The following is a 10,444-nucleotide window of genomic DNA, read 5'->3' as shown; positions in this document are numbered from 1 at the left end:
TTTGCAAAACACACCGGTTAGACCATCCTGAAGTTTTTCTCCTTATCTAAAATAAAACCCTACGGCCAGGTGATTAGGTACACTTTTCTGACCCGTGAGTTCTCCTGATGACCCAGGAACAGATCTTTACTGCAAAAAAGCCCGTGTCCCACATTTTTTATCCATACATTCAGTGCCTAAAATAATATTCTCAATTTGGAAGTGGCTCTTGGTCAAAGAAATTCCAGAGTCTTCCTTTTTTATTTTCTTCCACTTACTCAGAGAAGAAGCCGGTGTCCAGTGCCGGCAGCCGCGTCTGCAGATGTCCTTCCGACTGTCCCTCCCAGATGGCTTCCTTACAGACCAAGGCTTCTCATTTTAGTTTAGCCATCTGGGTGGGGTTTGACCTTGGCTGGAAACCTATACAAGCAGTCCACAGAGCGGAAGACTATTCCATGTGTTTTTAACGTTACCAAGTTGTATATGGACCTCACATTCTCCTTCTTGTCAAGTCCAAGTATCTTTGTCCTGAGGCGTGAGACCCTCCCAATATCATCCTGTCCCCATTTAATGCCCATGAATTCAATGCTTGTTTACTCATTCCTTTAACATTAGTGAAGCCATACTGCATGTCAGGCACCAGGCTTCATACTGGAGATACGATGGTTCCCAAAACACACGCTCGCGGCCCTGTGAGACTGTGAATTCCAGCGAGCAAAGACAAGAAACAGAGAGTGACACCAACATATGCGGTGCACCAGGAAAGTGAGACCACAGAGTGCTGGCGAACCCAGAGGAGAGTCCCCTAACCTTCTCTTAGCAGGCCTGCGTACATCTTTGCAAAGGAAATGATTCCTGAAATGAGAGCCAAAAGACAAGTGGAAATACAATTCTCTGGTAGTAGAAGGATGCTTTATTAGGCAGCACAACTTAAGGCCCAAGACAGATGATACGCTATACTCAGGAATAAAAGTTTGAGAGACATATTTGGGGTACAGGGGGAAAAGGGATAAAGTTAATACAACAAGCAGGGCCTAACTACTGTACAGCCACTTAGGTCTGACATAATATAATCAGTTGTACGTTAGAAAGAGTCCACACAGGGCTCCATGACACTATTCAGCTCGTATTCAGTATCAGTGATGCATTCCCACAATAATGCCGAATGACAAATCATCCCCAACTCTCTGTGGCTTGAAACAATGGCTGTTTTGTCAGTGCACGGGCCTCCAGGTGGGCGATTCAGGCTGGGCCAGGCTGCACATTCTTCTGGCCTCAGCTGGACTACCTGACATGCCTGGGGATCGGCTGGCCATGAAGTGGCTGGTGTAGGACCCCTTTGGCTAGAGCGACGAGGGCAACGTGGTTCTGTTTAACTTGTCTCAGCTGTGCCCAGGCATGTTCTTATGGGAAGGCAGGGGAACGAGAGAAGGAGCAGAAAGGTGTAAGAGCTTTTTCAAGTCTCTGCAAGAGTCCTACCTGCCAATGTTCTTGGGTCCGAAGCAAGACACAAGGCCAATCAGAATAAATAGGATGGGAACACAGACTCCATCTGTTTTACGAGAGACACTGCAAGTCACGTGACAGAAGAATGGTTGCGGGGATGACTGAAGAGTCACGGCCATTAATCGCCATTAATCAATCAAATACACAATCCTTCCTGGGCACAGGGTTCCATGCTTCCCAAGATGACAACAACTCTGAGAGATGACAGTGATTTCTTTGGACGAAATCATCTCTTAAGTGGATCACTCATACACACCCCACCTCTAGCCCACACACAGGTCCCACAAAGCCACAGGCTTGTCTCCAGCTTTCCTGACACAGTGGCCAGGCTTCCCCCCAGACAGGGAAGGTAATGGCTGCACTTCAGGTCAAATTAGAGAAAGAGAGGAGAAAGGTAAGATTTCAATGAAAGGACAAGATGCCCTGCAAATAGATTTGCTTTAGCAAACTTCAGAAAATCATTTTACATAATTAAACCTAAATGAAAGTGTTTTAACTAAGAATAAGTTATATGCCAAACACTGCAAGGACTTATGTAGAATTCATCTCTCTTTCTCTTTTTCTTTCTCTCTTTCTCTCTCTCTCACGCACACACACACACATCAGATAAATACTGTTATATTATCTCCCCAATTTCACTCTTGAGAAAACTGAGGTTTAGCAAGGTTAAATAATACGCAGCTTCTGAATTTGAAACCCAGCAGTTAGATTCCAGAATGAATTTGTCTAAATAATGTATATCAGATTATTTTATCCCAAAATGATCTAAATCCGGCCCTTAGAAAAAAAAAGTATGTTTGAAAAAAACATTTTGAAAGGCATGTATTATACACTTTTAAAAGTAAATGCCAAGACCCATAACACTTTCTATCAATGAATAATGTAGTGAAAGTCTCAAAAATGTATAGATTGGTGTCATGGAAAGTCTGCTTTTCTAACAAGTTTATCTCCGATTGGTGATTCATTTGCATAGAATCTGTCTGCGTGTCAATCCTGGCGATGTGCGGCGCTGCATATTTTAGAGCTTGACATTTGCATCCCTTTCACAGCGGCCCCCACTGTCTATGATAATGAAGAAAGCACGTCAGTTGTATCGAAAGCCCCGTTTCCTTCCAAGCTACATGAGAACACACATTCAAGCGAGGCTACAGATCGCTCTGCACTTGCCTGTGTTCCCTAGCCTGCCGTGCGGACTGTCCCTTTACCTGTGGATGAGATGTTCATTCATTCAAACACAGTATCTATTGCGCTCCCACCGCTGTGCACTGTGCTAAGTGTGATAGGTCCCATGGGGAACAAACCACACGTTTATGGTCAGATCAAAAAATAGTAAAAATAAATAACTAATAATAACTACTATTTAAACTAAGCCCAATAAGGATCAACCTATTCTATATCACCTATGCCTGTGCAAACCCTACTTTTGTGAGAATGCACAGGGGAGCCCTTTCTGAAGGGACAGTTTTGGGGCTCACTCTCAGTAGAAGGCGTGTGTGTGAGGAGTTGACTTTCATCAAAGCATTCTCTATGGATAACTAGAATCTGGTTATTCCAATATTCTGAAAATTGACAGTTGGCCAGGAAGCCACTTTCGTTTCTGCCTTTTTTTTTTTTGGTGGAAATATAATAGCCTTCTTTACTTCCCTGGTTACATATAGTCAATCAAGATGAATTGCGTTCTGTTTAATCAGGACCCCATAATGTCCAGCATCATCATTTCCAGCCTGTATGGACTTAACATCTCCAGGTTCAAGGACACCTTCAAAGTGACAACTCCTTCCTTGCCCCCACTGCTGACATCTGGCATTGGCTTAAAGGCATCACAGACAAACATGAACAGAGGCTCACCCCGGGCCATTGTGTGGAAATGGTCAGGTTCCTAACTGATGTACATATGATTAACAGTCTCAGCTGTGTGCTTCTCTTTTCTTCAAATAGTTGAGAATCACAATGGAAAAGTTAAAAAAACACTACCTTACCATGGCAAGAAAGTTTTATGTTGTCAGTTCCTTTTCCTTGACATTCCCTTATTTGAGTCTCAAAATAGCTCCTTAAGATCAGTAGAACAGTTATCCCTAATTCCAGTTCACGTTTTAGAAAACTGAGTCTTAGAGGGACCAAGTAATTGGTCTAAAGTCAACACACACATATATATATATATGCCCAGGACCCATTGAGCTTATGATTTTCCCTGTAGGGTACTCTTCCCTAAACCTTGCTATCAAAAAAAAAAACTGTAAACAAGTAAGCAACACTTGATCATGACCACAAAATAACAACCATACATAGTGTTCATGCAGAATCTAAACCAGTGGCTACAAACTAGGGCCCACCGGCCCACGCACCTGATGTTTTGTAGAGAGCTTTATTGGAACACACCCATGCCCATTCATTTAATTATTGTCTACAGTAGCTTTTGCGGTCCTTTGGACTAGTCCTTAAGACAGAAGCCATATGAGCTGCAAAGCTTAAAAATATTTACTATCTGGCCCTTTATAGAAAATATTTGCCAGCCCCTGATCTAAACAATCAGAAAGTCCAACATTTTTTCACAGCTGCATGAACTGCAATGCACAAATTCAAAACACAAGTATGTGTCTAAAGTCCCTCCCAAATCACGTATGAAAGATTCAGTCATTGGAGGTCTTCTTTCTATAAGGAGATTGAATGAAGATCTATGAATGGTTTGGGGATAACTCTAAGTCAACCAGCATATTAAACTGATCATTACCTGACAATCCATGATTACTCTAGAAAACAGAAACATGTCTTACTTAGTAGATTATTCCTTTAAAATTTTTCTGCTAAATGATGGTCTGAAAATAAACTGATTCCAAAGGGATGCTAGAAAGAGGAGCACTTTTAATTTTTTTTTCTACTACCAGGAAACATACCAGGTAAAATATAGGACACTGAGCCCAAACACCAGAACTTCCTAAATTACATGCTGATAGCTTCAAAGTCACTCAGGGAGAACTGACCTGGATGATGGTATTTTTCAGGCAAACCACGAATACAAGATGGCTCAATTATCTTATTCTCTAAAGATACTTAAGAGTACTATGTAGGGCAAAACAACATGGTTTATTGCTACATGCGAATGAACACTATCTTTTATTCATGTTTTCTTTCAAAAAGCACTGTTATTAAAACTTTAAAATTAGTGAAAATAAGTAACATAGAAGGGTTAGAAATCTATTTATAATTGTGAGACTTCTAGAATCCAAGGCTTATGGTGCTCCCACCCAGCAGAACCTTGCATCTCAAGGTCTGGCCTCCCCCACCAGAGGAATGCATGTGTCGCTCCCAGTGGCCAGTGAGCAACTCACTTCTCCAGCCATCGAAATGGACTCCTGGGTGGTCTACTGCCTAGGCAAAGTCAAATCAGAAAGTCTTTCATGGGGAATGGATATTGATTTGGGGAGGAGGAAACTTTTTCACCTTCTGAGTCTTGATTCTTAGGGACCTTATACATCTAAACTAGTCACTGGGTAGAGTCTCAGTTTCACAAAGTGGAAGGCGTTCTGGTGATGGGTGGTGGTGATGGTCGTACATACAACATGATGAATGTACAGGGTCTGGCACAAACGACACCCATTTTTTTATTACATAAAAGTCTTTTATTACAAAGTCATAAGCATGTAATTCTGTCACATAACAATGTCATACTCAAGCACACCATATGACACTTTAGGTGACATGATCAAATTGCTGTCCATCTCGTGTCAGACATTCACATGCCCTGCCAGCCACACTCAGCGGTGTTACTTCTGGCAGACCCTGTATTTAATACCACTGAGCAGTACATTTAAAAATGGTTAGGATAGCACATTGTATGCTGTGTGTGTTTTAACAATGAAAATTTGGGAAAAAAAGATAAGCAAATATAATAAAATAAAATGGTCATTTCCACCATGTGACAAAAACCTATATAAGAATGAAGTCCATGCAAAGGCAAGAAGAGTAGGAAGAGAAGGAGACAGATTATAGCATCCTGGTGATTTCATCCAAGTGCCCGAATCACATCCAGGCAGGAACTAGCCAGCCCTTATACTTCCCATGTATTTGACTCACCACTTCCCCCTTCCATGTTATTCTTGATAAACATATAGGCATTTGTCACTTACAACTGAAAGAATCCTGACTGATATGAAGCACAAACACACGTGTATGAATACAGACATCCATCCATTGAACAACTACGTATCCAATGCCTCAAGCCTGAAAACGAGACCTGTCCCCCAATGAGGCAAGGGCTTTGGGAAGGATCCAGAGGGCAGGGTGCCTGCCAGGCAGGTGGAGCATGCTATGCAGAGACTCTGACATGTGCAGAATGGCACTTGGTGTCAAAGAGGCTTATTCATTCAATTATTCCGCAAGTAGTTCTCAATACCCACTCTGTACTCTTGGCAAGAGGAGATAATGGGAGACAACATGACACATCACTCCTTCCCTCATGGACCTTTCCGTCTAATAAGGAAGAGAGACATCCATCAAGCAATCCCTCAAGTATAAGTACAATGCAACTGACAAGCTAAAAAGAAAAAAATGCATTGTGCTACGAAAAGGTGAGCATGGGGATTCGATCTCATCTAAGGGGCCGGGGAAGGTGTGTAGCTGATGACGAGGTGAAGATGAGTGGGAAGAGCATGTGGAAAGAGAAAAGGAGCAGCAGGAGTGAAGGGAGGCTGGCATTTCTCTGGCACTGAGCACGGGGGCGGGGACTTGAGTGTATGACAGAAGATTGGAGGTAAGAGGAGGCTCTCTCACCTGGTCCTTTCAGAAAGGGTGACCTAGCACAAGCTCATTCTATACCTGCTTCCCATAGGTCACTACTAATAGTGTCCTCTTTCTCAAAAATATCCTGGAGTGGGCATTATATTCTACAGTCCTCTTGGTCCAAAACCAAATTAGGCTAACTGCAATGTGATATCTGCACTGGACGTTGGGACATAAAAGGAACATTAGTGGAAAAACTGATGAAATCTTAATAAAGTCTACAGTTTAGCTAAAAATAAGGCATCAATGCTAATGAATTAATTTTGACAGATGCACCACAGTAATGGAAGATGTTAGCATCAAGTAAAACTGGATGAAGTGGTATATAGGAATTACCTGTATTATCTTTGCAGCTTCTCTATAAATTAAAAATAAAAGGTGCTGTCTTTCCCCTAAGAAGAATAGAGAGCTATTGAAAAGGTTTGAGAATGGTGGCATGGCAAGGAGGCGAGGGCCATCAGGTCTGGCGAGGTCGCCCTGGCTGCAGGTGGGGAATGACTGGAGTGGAGTCCGGGTGGCTGCGGTTGCCTCAGAATGTCTTTCTCTTCGGGTCAGGAAGAGATGACGCGACCTTGGACCAGGAGCTAAAGAGACATGGGTTCATTCAGGGCTATTCTGATGATGGATGAGATGGGAATTTGGGGTAGATTGCCTATGGAGGTGAGAGAGAGGAAGAAGGCAAGGATGGCCCCTAGGTTTCTGTATATCTGTCATGTGCCTCGGAATCTCAGTAGACCACACATGCATGACCTTGAGCTGTGAGCAGGCCATCTGAGGGGGACAGGAGGTGGATGTGCTCCTAACATGGAGCTGGCGGCAGGGGTGAGGACAGCAATCAAGTCCCTGTCATGATTGACAAGAGCAGCCAGATAGCACCTCAATTTTAGCACCATCAGAGTAACAGGTGGCTTATCGAGATACCGTATCAGGTTCCCCAGAGCTAGGCACAGGCTTGGACACAAAGTGAGGGCCCGAAGGAATCAAACTAAACTTCAGTTCCTCGGGTGAGAATGCAAACTCACAGCAGAATTTGACACAATAGATACTGTGTTCAGGTTGATCGTGAGTCCTGATCCACTAAGTTCGTCTGGGAGCCCCAAATTAAGGAGCAGTCTAGACCTGCACCTCTAGCATGAAGTGGGGCACCACTACCAGGCACAGGTGGCATGAACAGAGGCACAGCCTGATGGCTGAGAGACTCTGCAGCCCCCCAGACCTCTAGGAAAAGACCCCAGAACATTGTCTGGTCTATAGCTGATACTCAGCATCAGGTGAAGGAAAGAAGGGCTGGATGAAACATTCTTAGCAGCAAGCCCCTCACCTATGAAATCAGACTAATAAGAAATAACTGATAGGGCTGCACAAGGCCAAATTAGACTAAGGTGTGTGGTTCAAGGCCAGGCTCATGGAAAGCAGGCAAGAGGCAGTAGCCACTACAAGGAAGGGACAGAGGCTCTTGTCAATCATCTATGTCATTCACATGTATTTCTCTCCAGTGGCTGGCATGTTTCCCTTGGTTAGCAATCTAATTAGATATTAGCACTTTCAAGCATATACGTGGGCTATGAGGATTTCAGTCCTGTGGACACGGCCTTAGGGGTATCATTCACCACTTGCCATTGTGTCTCAGGCACAGCGTGACATGCTTAATAAATACCTGACATGTAATTTGTTTATTTAGTTCCTTCCTGCAACCTCGGATTGTCTCTCTTCAGTCCTCAGGAAAGTGACCTTGACAAGCATTTTTTTTTGGCCGGGCTATGTTTGAAGTAAGTGGAAAGCACTGGGTGTCTCTGACCCCACATGGAATTCACTTACTTCAGTGTCATGGTTCATGGTGACCGAAATGTGCCTCGTAAGGGCCACAGCTTTCCCCCAGCACAGCGAATGAATGAATCGCCCTTTGCGTGAGTTGCCGAACCTGTCTGTTCTAGGAACAGCCGCATCCAGGAGAAGCAGCCGCAGCCCTGGGTGGCTCTCAGGGGCCGGGCTTGGACAGTCAGGAAGGCGGAGGCAGCAGTTCCGAGGCCGGTCTTAGAGCCAGGTGAGCTCCTGAAGGGGAAGCCCGGTGGATGGAAAGGGCTGTGATGGTTGCTGCCAGTAGGAATATGAGCAGGACATCTTGGGAGCTGGATGCTTAATTTACCTGTCAAATAGCCTGACGGGTTTATCCATAGAGCTTTTCAATAGAAGATAAAGCTCTTCACCCCGTGACGCTTTCCCCTGCGGTGGGGAGCCTATCCATCACGTGCCCGGATCGATGCGGCTAATTTAGGGCCCTGCAGCCCCGCCCCACTGAGCGCTTTATCTCGACTGAGTAAATATCATTATTTGGAGTGAAACTTAAAGATTGCCCATTGTGTGCTCGGTTTCTTTTCCAATGAAGGCTCCCAGGAGCCAAGGTGGCAGCCACCTCTAGACGGTGGCCTGTTGGCACGCCCAGTGGTGGGAGACTGGCACGCCAGCGTCACAGGTGCCCTGGCTCAGAGACCCGGAGGGGCAGGGGGGCAGAGAGAGCTCACGCCAGCAGAAAGCTCAGGCGCGCCATGATTTCTCACTGTTTTTATTTGTTGCCCAACAGCTAATGATGAGGCTGTGCTTTCCATTTGAGAGTAACATTGCTGGCCACTCCCAGCACATCTCCCCAGAGAAGGAAAAGCACCACGGGTGCCATTATTCTACTTGTAGTCACTCCCACTTTCTTTTTTTTTAAGATTTTATTTATTTATTTTTAGAGAGGGAAGGGAAAGAGAGAGAGAGAGAGAGAAACATCAATGTGCAGTTGCTGGGGGCCGTGGCCTGCAACCCAGGCATGTGCCCTGACTGGGAATTGAACTTCCGATGCTTTGGTTCGCAGCCCGAGCTCAGTCCACTGAGCTACGCCAGCCAGGGCTCACTTTCTTAAGTATAAGCATAAGGATGTAAATAAATAGAATGGACAGGATGTAATAAGGTGACACATAATAGCGGGGATAAACGATAGTAAAGGCTTCAGGGACTCAGGAACATGTAAAGGCATTATTTTAAAAAGACTGGTTGACCTAGTCCCTCGTTTGAAAGCCGAGAGGACTCAAATGCAATAATACCCCAGCAGCAAGAAGCACATCAAGAGCCCAGATCTTGGTTTCTTATCCCAGTCTTTGATAAAAACATAGGCTTCTTAGGGAAATGGCTGATTTTGGGGTTGGGGTAGGGAATACACAAGGTAAGTCTAGAGCATCTTTTTGTTGTGCCAGACACTAAGGAAGGGTTAAATATTCCAACGCACCCACACAGGCGTGATGATGAAGGAACACAGTAGCCAACTGAAGGAGCTCCTGGCGCCAAAGCTGGAACAATTTGAACAAAAATAGGTAACATAGTATTGGGTTATAAGCCAGAGCATAAAACATATATTGAGGAGCCCACACTGTTGTAAACATACGATTGAATAAATTCATAAATAATGGGTAGGCTGATTGATAGTGACATAGAGAGAGACGCCCATGCAGAAGTCCAGATAATTCATGGCAGTATTCTGTCCATAAGGAGGTGGGGCCTAACTCCCCACTCCTTTAGTGTGAGCAGAGCATCGTGACTTCTGAAGAATAACAGTTAGAAAAGCAGGGAGGGGAAAAAACCAGAGTGATTTTACATTTGAGAAACCTGGCAAGCACGACCTCGACCATGTGATCAAGATCAACATGAGACGTTATAAATCATGTTGATAACATGTATCCTTGGTATGACGTGATGAAAATGGAACTTCACCTCTGAGGTTTTCATCCCCAGAGCGCATTCCTCCAGCCTGATCGTGAGAAAACAGCAGGCAGATACCCGTTGAGAGAGGTTCTACAAAAATCCCCACCCCGTCAGTACGACTCAAAACTGTTGCCCTGGCTGGTGTAACTCAGTGGATTGAGTGCGGGCTGCGAACCAAAGCATCGCAGGTTCGATTCCCAGTCAGGGCACATGCCAGGGTTGCAGGCCACGGCCCCCACTGGGGGCCATGTGAGAAGCAACCACACATTGATGTTTCTCTCTCTCTCTCTTTCTCCCTCCCTTCCTTTCTCTAAAAATAAATAAATAAAATATTTTAAAAGCTGTCGAGATTATTGAAATATAAGGAAAATAAGAAACCCTCCTGGCGAAGAGGAGCCTAAGGAGACATGACGACTGACTGTCACCTGCTGTCCCGGAG

This window comes from Phyllostomus hastatus, unplaced genomic scaffold, assembly GCF_019186645.2.
Source record: "Phyllostomus hastatus isolate PE091 unplaced genomic scaffold, TTU_PhHast_1.1 phas_contig_137, whole genome shotgun sequence".
NCBI lineage: Eukaryota > Metazoa > Chordata > Mammalia > Chiroptera > Phyllostomidae > Phyllostomus > Phyllostomus hastatus.
Note: the sequence above shows the minus strand (reverse complement) of the source record.